The 11,106-nt window shown below is 45.0% G+C and overlaps 1 long non-coding RNA gene across 1 annotated transcript; it reads right to left on the reverse strand.

Annotated features, from left to right (window-relative positions):
- Positions 1-5,390: 5,390 nt before the first annotated feature.
- Positions 5,391-10,724, reverse strand: LOC138667579 (uncharacterized). The gene is made up of 4 exons (XR_011318832.1): positions 10,459-10,724; positions 6,544-6,560; positions 5,767-5,821; positions 5,391-5,492 (listed from the first exon to the last, which is right to left on the reverse strand). It is a non-coding gene; the product is annotated as an uncharacterized lncRNA (long non-coding RNA).
- Positions 10,725-11,106: the final 382 nt, after the last annotated feature.

Raw genomic sequence — 11,106 nt, forward strand, 5'->3', positions numbered from 1 at the left:
CTCCCCCGATGCTCCTCGTGTCTCCCGGTGGGCGCCGCCATCTTCAAAATGGCGGGCGCATGCGCAGTGCGCCCGCCGGCCGGCACCGGGAGAATCTTTGGGGTCTCGGCTGCCGGGGGTAGCCGAGACCCCAAAGAGCATGATCGGGGGTCGGTATTACCGACCCCCTGTTTTGCGATCGCCGGTAATTAACTTTACCGGCGGCCGCAAAAAAAAAAAAAAAAGTAAAGTGTAATTCTCTGTCCTCTGATGTGATCGCACATCAGAGGACAGAGAAATAGGGGGATTCGGGGACCCTAGCATACTCACCTAGGTCCCTGGATCCTCTTGCTGCTCCTCCTGGCCGCCGGCAGAAGAAAATGGCGGGCGCATGCCCAGTGCGCCCGCCATCTGTCTCCATCTGCCGGCCGGCAGGAGAACAGCAGTTGGGGCTAAAATTAGGGTTAGGGTTAGGGGTAGGGTTAGGGGTAGGGTTAGGGCTAGGGCTAGGGTTGGGGCTAAATTTAGGGTTAGGGTTGGGGCTAAATTTAGGGTTAGGGTTGGGGCTAAATTTAGGGTTAGGCTTCTTTCACACTTACGTCGGTACGGGGCCGTCGCAATGCGTCGGCCCGACATACCGACGCACGTTGTGAAAATTGTGCACAACGTGGGCAGCAGCTGTAGTTTTTCAACGCATCCACTGCCCAATCTATGTCCTGGGGAGGAGGGGGCGGAGTTACGGCCACGCATGCGCGGTCAGAAATGGCGGATGCGACGTACAAAAAAACGTTTCATTGAACGTTTTTTGTGCCGACGCTCCGCCAAAACACAACTGATCCAGTGCACGACGGACGCGACGTGTGGCCATCCGTCACGATCCGTCGGCAATACAAGTCTATGGGCAAAAAACGCATCCTGCGGGCACATTTGCAGGATCCGTTTCTTGTCCAAAACGACAGATTGCGACGGATGCCAAACGACGCAAGTGTGAAAGTAGCCTTAGGGCTAGGGTTAGGGTTGGGGCTAAAGTTAGGGCTAGGGTTGGGGCTAAAGTTAGGGTTAGAGCTGGGATTAGGGTTAGGGTTTGGATTAGGGTTGGTATTAGGGTTAGGGTTGGCATTAGGGTTACGCTTGGGATTAGGGTTAGGTTTGGGATTAGGGTTATGGTTAGGGTTGACATTAGGGTTGTTTTGGGGTAAGGGTTGTGATTATGGTTAGGGTTAGTGATTAGGATTATGGATCAGGTTGGGATTAGGATTAGGGGTGTGTTGGGATTAGGGTTGGAGCTAGAATTGGGGGGTTTCCACTGTTTAGGTACATCAGGGGGTCTCCAAACACGACAGCCAATTTTGCGCTCAAAAAGTCAAATGGTGCTCCCTCCCTTCTGAGCTCTGCCGTGCGCCCAAACAGTGGGTTACCCCCACATATGGGGCATCAGCGTACTCGGGATAAATTGGACAACAACTTCTGGGGTCCAATTTCTCTTGTTACCCTTGTGAAAATAAAAACTTGGGGGCTACAATATCTTTTTTGTGAAAAAAAAAATAATTTTTATTTTCACGACTCTGCATTCTAAACTTCTGTGAAGCACTTGGGCATTCAAAGTTCTCACCACACATCTAGATAAGTTCCTTGGGGGGTCTAGTTTCCAAAATGGGGTCACTTGTGGGGGGTTACTACAGTTTAGGTATATCAGGGGCTCTACAATCGCAACATAATGCCCACAGACCATTCTATCAAAGTCTGCATTCTAAAAAGGCGCTCCTTCCCTTCCGAGCTCTGCCGTGTGCCTAAACAGTGGTTTACCCCCACATATGGCGCATCAGCGTACTCGGGATAAATTGGACAACAACTATTGCAGTCCAATTTCTCCTGTTACCCTTGTGAAAATAAAAACTTGGGGGCTACAATATCTTTTTTGTGGAAAAAAAAAATATTTTTTATTTTCACGACTCTGCATTCTAAACTTCTGTGAAGCACTTGGGCATTCAAAGTTCTCACCACACATCTAGATAAGTTCCTTGGGGGGTCTAGTTTCCAAAATGGGGTCACTTGTGGAGGGTTTCTACTGGTTAGGTACATCAGGGCCTCAGCAAACGCAACATAATACCCGCAGACCATTCTATCAAAGTCTGCATTCCAAAACGGCGCTCCTTCCTTCCGAGCTCTGCCGTGCGCCCAAACAGTAGTTTACCCCCACATATGGGGTACCAGCATACTCAGGACAAATTGGACAACAACTTTTGGGGTCCAATTTCTCTTGTTACCCTTGTGAAAATAAAAACTTGGGGGCTAAAAAATCTTTTTTGTGGAAAAAAATTTTTTTTTTTTATTTTCACGGCTCTGCATTATAAACTTCTGTGAAGCACTTGGGCATTCAAGGTTCTCACCACACATCTAGATAAGTTCCATGGGGGGTCTAGTTTCCAAAATGGGGTCACTTGTGGGGGATTTCTACTGTTTAGGCACATCAGGGGCTCTCCAAACGCGACATGGCGTCCGATCTCAATTCCAGCCAATTCTACATTGAAAAAGTTAAACGGCACTCTTTCTCTTCCAAGCTCTGCGGTGCGCCCAAACAGTGGTTTACCCCCACATATTGGGTATCGACGTACTCAGGGGAAATTGCACAACAACTTTAGTGGTCTAATTTCTCCTGTTACCCTTGTGAAAATAAAAATTTGTGGGCAAAAAGATCATTTTTGTAGAAAAAATGCAATTTTTTTTTTGACGGCTCTACGTTATAAACTTCTGTGAAGCACATGGGGGTTCAAAGTGCTCGCCACACATCTAGATAAGTTCCTTAAGGGGTCTAGTTTCCAAAATGGTGTCACTTGTGGGGGGTTTCCACTGTTTAGGCACATCAGGGGCTCTCCAAATGCGACATGGCGTCCAATCTCAATTCCAGCCAATTCTACACTGAAAAAGTAAAACGGCACTCCTTCTCTTCCAAGCTCTGCGGTGCGCCCAAACAGTGGTTTACCCTCACATATGGGGTATCGACGTATTCAGGAGAAATCGCACAACAACTTTTGAGGTCTAATTTCTCCTGTTACCCTTGTGAAAATAAGAATTTGTGGGTGAAAAGATCATTTTTGTGTAAACAAAAGCGATTTTTTATTTTCACGGCTCTACGTTATAAACTTCTGTGAAGCACTTGGGGGTTCAAAGTGCTCACCACACATCTAGATAAGTTCCTTAAGGGGTCTAGTTTCCAAAATGGTGTCACTTGTGGGGAGTTTCCACTGTTTAGGCACATCAGGGGCTCTCTAAACGTGACATGGCGTCCGAACTCAATTCCAGCCAATTCTGCATTGAAAAAGTCAAACGGCGCTCCTTCACTTCTAAGTTCTGCGGTGCGCCCTAACAGTGGTTTACCCCCACATATGGGGTATTGGCGTATTCAGGAGAAATTGCATAACAAAATTTATGGTTACATTTCTGTTTTTACACTTGTGAAAATAAAAAAAATGGTTCTGAATTAAGATGTTTGCAAAAAAAAGTTAAATGTTCATTTTTTCTTCCACATTGTTTCAGTTCCTGTGAAGCACGTAAAGGGTTAATAAACTTCTTGAATGTGGTTTTGAGAACCTTGAGGGGTGTAGTTTTTAGAAGGGTGTCACACTTCATTATTTTCTATCATATAGACCCCTCAGAATGACTTCAAATGTGATGTGGTCCCTAAAAAAAAATGGTGTTGCAAAAATGAGAAATTGCTGGTCAACTTTTAACCCTTATAACTCCCTAACAAAAAAAAATTTTGTTTCCAAAATTGTGCTGATGTAAAGTAGACATGTGGGAAATGTTATTTATTAACTATTTTTCGTGACATATCTCTCTGATTTAAGGGCATAAAAATACAAAGTTTGAAAATTGCAAAATTTTAAAAATTTTCGCCATATTTCCGTTTTTTTCATAAATAATCGCAAGTAATATCGAAGAAATGTTACCACTAACATGAAGTACAATATGTCACGAAAAAACAATCTCAGAATCAGCGGGATCCGTTGAAGCATTCCAGAGTTATAACCTCATAAAGTGACAGTGGTCAGAATTGCAAAAATTGGCTCGGTCATTAAGTACCAAATTGGCTGTCACTAAGGGGTTAATGAACATGCTGGTTTTTTTACCGCGATGCGTTTTTTCACGGAAAAAAACGCATCATGTGCACAAAAATTGCAGAATGCATTCTAAATGATAGGATGCATATGTCTGCCCTTTCTAATGTGGTTTTATCGCATTTTTATAGCAAAAAATGCAAAAAAAACGCAAAAAAACCTGAACGTGTGCACATACCCTGAATGTGTCGGGCGATAATTTTGGTACAGCGCAACTCCGAGACCCTACTTTGGCTTCAGCTAGGGAAAATGTACTGTTTATTAACTGAGCACCCCAAGGCAAAGCCCTCCAAAATGTATCAGTCACTATGTGGTCCAGCATAGCCATGGGAGACAGTACTTAAGGCTGCAACCACTTTTGGAATAAGTGCAACAGGTCATAATACTGGGACCGAGCCAGCTTGGAGGGGTTAAACTTCCACTGGTGTACCTGCTGGGCCCGGACTAACACATTTACTCCAAGACGTGCCAGTATCCCACCCTTGATGATTGTGTAGTCCTCCTCTGCTCAGGGGGTAGGTCTTGATAGGCTTTCATAGGTCCTGGGGCCAGAAACGGAGCAATGACTTCTGCCCACTGGTCCAGGGTAGTCTCTCCCTCTCAGCCACTTCCTCAAACATCTCCAGGTACGTCTCGATGTCATCAGATTTCTCCATTTTGTGGATAGCTGTACGAACCACTTTCCGGATATCACTTTCCAGACCGCGCTGCCCCACCAGCACAAAGCCACAGCAACAATGGCCGCCACACAGCACCAGCACCAAAATGAAAGGAGCACTGAAACTCACCTTCCTCCAGCTCTTCAGTGAGAGCCAAAATGTTCAGTCTCGCAGCATGGGTGCTGTGGGGCAAAAGGCCGTCCGCCCTGCTGGTGCATTGCCGCTGTGGCGGTGGTCGCCGCACGGCTCCGCTCCATTAGGGCGGTAGGACCCACTACAAGGTTTGCCGTGACGTGGCAGTGGGCTTCATACAGTCTGATCAGATTGTTAAACTGAAAACCTCATATTCAGTTATATAAATTTTTGCCTAGCGGCTTTAGATCAGCTTATGATTTTTGGAGGTACGGTTCATGCCTTTTTTTTCCTTTTTGTGCAAAGCATGTTGTAGTCTCTTTCTTGGACCAGCACTCCTCCCAATTGGCACAGGTGATTTTAATTGGCAGGATTTAAAGAGAAACCTGCGCGCACTCGGTATACCACGGGAGCGAGGTGCAGCTGTAGTGGACTGTAAAAGCCCCAATTTAGTAGAGAATATAGAATACACCGCACACTCTAAGCATGTAAGATGCAATAATAGTGTAGATTTATTAAGGACATAGACAAAGGGTAGCAAATGTTGAAAGCGACCAGAAGTAAATGACGTTTCGGCTCAGCCAGAGTCTTAATCATATAATCGCTAAAATAAAACAAAGAAAAATGACATAAATGTCCAGTATATACAGTGTAACATGTAAATTACAAAAAATAAACACCAACTGAATAAATCAAATAAATCCCAAAAGGAGAATCGAAATGAACAATGAAACAATCAAACATGACATAATACATAGAATATGTCAAACATCAATTGTATCCCAGAGCAAGGTGAATGTAGTACATGAGGATAGTAGGATTTAGAAGGCTAGACCATACGCCTACACTTCAAGATAGTGTAGAAAAGTATGTTTTACCTTGCTGAAGATAAGGTGGAGAGTAAGGAAAAATCCTTAGTAAACGTGGAGCAAACTGTAAAAAACAGTGACTATCGTTAAGATGGTGATAAAGCAGATACATAGATAGTGTGGGTGAGAAACACATGGTGTACCTCTGTTGTAGCGTTGTATCACAATGAAAATTGCTATATGCACTCCCTGGTGTGGGGTCTGTAGGTAAACCGGGACGTGGATTAATGCATGGGCAGTGAATAAAATATGTCCAGTAACGTGCCTAGTGATGACCTGCGCCAATGTGTGGACATAAATACCTGGTTGATCTGCTGGATAAGCGGCGCTCCCGCGCCCTGCTGCATCAGTGGAGTTATATGAGCACTGAGGCTCGTAGAACTGGAAGTGTCACCTCCAAACCGGAAGTGACGCTGTAAGTGTTAGAGATGTTGCTGCGCATGCGCGGCCGCCGTATGTATGCGTCCCTGGTTGCCTGGATACAGTGATGTTGTGTCCAGGCTGGCGTTGTAATGGGAGAGCTGATACTTGCATCAAACAGTGTGTGTGCGGATTACATGGCATGTCGCTAGAGTAAAACAGGGTATAGACTATATATAAGAGGAATCTGTAAGGGGACCTGCTGCTTATTAATTAAGCAAAGGAGGGTATGGATATGGATATGTGAGAGGACACCTGATACTAGGAGGAAGGAACAGATAAGGGTAAATCCCTATGTAGGTGGGGGGAACACTATGTATATTATCGTAGATGGGAGGGGTTACTAAATATTGGGGTGGAACTCACCAGAATGTTCAGCGTGTCTGAAAGACAAGGGGACAAAAGAATATTAGTACATACTTTAAAGTAACCAATCAATTTCCCTATTGAGCCCTCTTGGAGAGAGGGTATCTAAAGTGTAGATCCAATAAGTTTCTCTTGATTTCAGGTAGAGAAATGATCTGGAACAGGAAGCCAAGTTTTACCACAACGTATTGTCGATTTGTGGCTTGCTATGCGATCCCTGACATGTTGGGTGGTCTCCCCAATGTAGAGAAGACCACAAGGGCACTCAATTACGTAGATCACAAAGTTTGATTCCCATGTGTAAAAGTCACGAATGGGAAAGGATTTCCCCGTTCTGGGGTGGGTGACGTGGTCTGATTTGATAACATTAGAACATGTGGCACACCCTAGACAGGGAAAAGTGCCATGCCGGCGTGAGCTAAGGAATCTTTGGGTGGGCTCTAGATGTGCACTGCCTATATCGGCTCTGACCACCTGGTCTTTGATGTTGGGGGTGTCTCCTCGTGCTCATAAGTGCAGGTACTTTGAAAGATGCAATCTCCGGGTAGGCCCTGCCCAAAAGTGGCCAATGTTTTTTGATGACAGAATAGACTTTAGTCATGAAGGGATGGTGTGTTAATTGCAATAAGGTGAAACCTCTGTACTAAAGCTTATCTTTATAGCAGCCAGAGTCTCAGTGTTAGAGCTCCAAATCCACTTCATAGATATAAACTCATAAAATTGTGACAGCCTTCAGTCAACATTAAGGTACCGTCACACATAACGATATCGTTAACGATATCGTTGCTTTTTGTGACGTAGCAACGATATCGTTAACAAAATTGTTATGCGTGACAGCGACCAACGATCAGGCCCCTGCTGGGAGATCGTTGGTTCGCTGGGGAATGATCAGGACTTTATTTCGTCGCTGGATCTCCTGCTGACATCGCTGAATCGGCGTGTGTGATGCCGATTCAGCGATGTCTACACTGGTAACCACGGTAAACATCGGGTTACTAAGCGCAGGGCCGCGCTTAGTAACCCGATGTTTACCCTGGTTACCATTGTAAAAGTAAAAAAGAAAACACTACATACTCACATTCCTGTCACGTTCTTCAGCGTCAGCTTCCCTGCGTCCCCCAGTGTCAGCGCCGGCCGGCCGTAAAGCAGAGCACAGCGGTGACGTCACCGCTCTGCTTTCCGGCCAGCGCTTACACAGTGCAGGGTAGCTGATGCCGGGGGACGCGACAGGAATGTAAGTATGTAGTGTTTTTTTTTTTTACTTTTACAATGGTAACCAGAGTAAACATTGGGTTACTAAGCGCGGCCCTGCACTTAGTAACCCGATGTTTACCCTGGTTACCCGGGGACTTCGGCATGTGTGACAGCTCTCCAGTGACCACACAACGACTTACCAACGATCACGGCCAGGTCGTATCGCTGGTCGTGATCGTTGGTAAATCGTTAAGTGTAACGGTACCTTTAGGAAGAGCTTAGGAGCTAACTGTATACTGCATCAACATATCAAAGGGGTTTTCTCAAGTTATTAGATTGCTTTATCCCCTTTCTGACCTCGGACGGGATAGTACGTCCGAGGTCAGAAGCCCCACTTTGATGCAGGGCTCCGGCGGTGAGCCCGCATCAAAGCCGGGACATGTCAGCTGTTTTGAACAGCCCTCAACCGACCCCAGATCATTAAAAATGGAGACGCTACGAGTATCGGAAAATGGCGCAATGTTTTTTTTTGTTTTTTTTTAGCAAAGTTTGGAATTTTTTTTCACCACTTAGGTAAAAAAATAACGTAGTCATGTTTGGTGTCTATGAACTCGTACTGACCTGGAGAATCATAATGTCAGGTCAGTTTTAGCATTTAGTGAACCTAGCAAAAAAGCCAAACAAAAAACAGGTGTGGGATTGCACTTTTTTTGCAATTTCACCGCACTTGGAATTTTTTTCCCTTTTTCTAGTACATGACATGCTAAAACCAATGATGTCGTTCAAAAGTACAACTCGTCCCGCAAAAAATAAGCCCTCACATGGTCAAATTGACGGAAAAATAAAAAAGTTATGGCTCTGGGAAGGAGGGGAGTGAAAAACGAACACGGAAAAATGAAAAATCCCAAGGTCATGAAGGGGTTAAGACAGCATGAAAACAAAAATGTACAATTTACTTGCTTTTTAGATCTGCTGAATTTCTCCTGATCTTTTATCTTTCATAGTGTACAGCTTGTTTCCAAGGAGATTGACCATCAGAGCCTACCCAGAAGTAGCCCAGTGTGTGCAGTAGTTACCTTCCAGGTGAGGAGTTAACTCATAATATCCCAGCCACCTCCATCCTGTTAATTTCTATACAGCAGTTAACTGTTCTACTCCCTCTTGGCTTCTGAATGGTTCTCAGTCCTGTAGAACCACAATCCCCCAGCCTCAGCCCCAGCAATTTGAGAGCATTTCTCCTAATTATAGATCTCACTGTCCTGAGTCTGTGTGCTTGTTCAAATGCCCTGTTATCTCTATGTGTAAATACAGTTATAGTAGGAAGAAATCACTGATAGCTGAATGTGTAAAGGTACCTTCACACTGAACGATATCGCTAGCGATCCATGACGTTGCAGCATCCTGGCTAGCGATATCGTCCAGTGTGACAGGCAGCAGCGATCAGGCCCCTGCTGTGACATCGTTGGTCAGAGCAGAAAGTCCAGAACTTTATTTCGTCGCTGGACTCCCGCAGACATCGCTGAATCGGCGTGTGTGACGCCGATTCAGCGATGTCTTCACTGGTAACCAGGGTAAACATCGGGTTACTAAGCGCAGGGCCGCGCTTAGTAACCCGATGTTTACCCTGGTTACCAGCGTAAACGTAAAAAAACAAACACTACATACTTACATTCCGGTGTCTGTCCCTGGCGCTGTGCTTTCCGGCTGGCGCTCACAGTCCATGCAGAGAAGCACAGCGCCGGGGGACAGACACCGGAATGTAAGTATGTAGTGTTTGTTTTTTTACGTTTACGCTGGTAACCAGGGTAAACATCGGGTTACTAAGCGCGGCCCTGCGCTTAGTAACCCGATGTTTACCCTGGTTACCGGCATCGTTGGTCGCTGGAGAGCTGTCTGTGTGACAGCTCTCCACCGACCACACAGCGACGCTGCAGCGATTGGGATCGTTGTCTGGATCGCTGCAGCGTCGCTGCAGAGGAATGATTCTTCTTGCCACATGACCTGCAGGTTTCCCCATATGCTGGACACTTGGTTTTGTCTCTCTCATGTCTTTTCCCACAATACTTGCAGAGGACAGTGTTTATAGGGTAGTCTGGTCCTGTCTTTCCTTTCATAGATACTGCATGTACCTTGTCATCATCATTCTCACTGGTGCCTGCCATCATCTTCAGGCTGTGCTTTGTGAGCTCAGCAGCCCTGCAGATTTGCATACATTTCTCTAAAGTCATGCCTTCCTCTCTCAGTAATCTTTCTTTGAGATGACTGTCCTTTATGCCACACACCATTCTGTCCTTGATTAGACTGTCCCTGATCTCTCCAAAGCCACATGTTTCTGCAAGTCTCCTCAGCTCTGTCAGATATCTGTCCACATTTTCACCATCCTCCTGATGTCTTGTGAAAAACTTATATCTTTCCACTGTCTCATTCTTCTTTGGGTCACAGTGTTTATCAAATGCCTGCACAATGTCTGCTAGGAGGAGGTTGTCTGTGTCTGGGAGCAAGGTGTGGGCTAATTCTCTGCCATTTTCCCCAATTAGGTAATAAAACAGCTTTACTTTCCGTTTGTCATCAGTGGGGCCCACAGTCAGATCCACATACAGTGTAAACTCTTCCTTCCAATGTCTCCAAGTCTGGGACAGATTACATAAAGTGACATCCAGTCTCTGAGGGGGCTTCAGACCAGTCTCCATTTTTCTGTACTGTCAGGGAATCTGTACTTACAGTTGCAGTGATCTGTGCAGTTCCAGCCTCATATAAGCTCTAAGAATTTGCAGGTTCTGTGCCCGGCTGCCACCATGTTCTGTTTGTTGAATCCTGTCATAAATCACACTCTGTGAGTATCTCCAGGCTCTTTATTCACATCATGTCTCAACCTCCATTACATGAATTCCGAGTACAACAACATCCAACAAGTTCCAAACACAGAAGATAGAACACACATAAAAGTAGTGAGACCCCTAGAGGCCACATGAACATATAACATATTGCTACAGCTAAATGTGACGGTACCTTTACAGCAGAACTGCTGAGCTTTATAGTTCTACTGCTCTGCTACTCACTAGCACTGTCACTCAATGTGCTGCGCCCATCCTGCCAGAAAACAGAACTAAAGAGACTGAAGAGTTGTGAGCTGCGCAAGAAACAACTTGAGAACACATCTGAAAGCAACAATATATTTTACATCTTCAGAACCTAACCATTTCTTTTTTTTACTTATTATCACTGTATTCCAAAATAATATTTTTTTTTCCAGCAAATTTAGTCCTACGAAAGTTGGTTTTTATATCACAAGTTGTGTTTCTTTAATGGTACTATTTTGGAGTACATACCATTTATTGATTACTGTAGCATGTATAATCTGTTTTTTTG

The sequence above is a fragment of the Ranitomeya imitator genome, chromosome 2 (assembly GCF_032444005.1).
Source record: "Ranitomeya imitator isolate aRanImi1 chromosome 2, aRanImi1.pri, whole genome shotgun sequence".
Taxonomy (NCBI): Eukaryota; Metazoa; Chordata; class Amphibia; order Anura; family Dendrobatidae; genus Ranitomeya; species Ranitomeya imitator.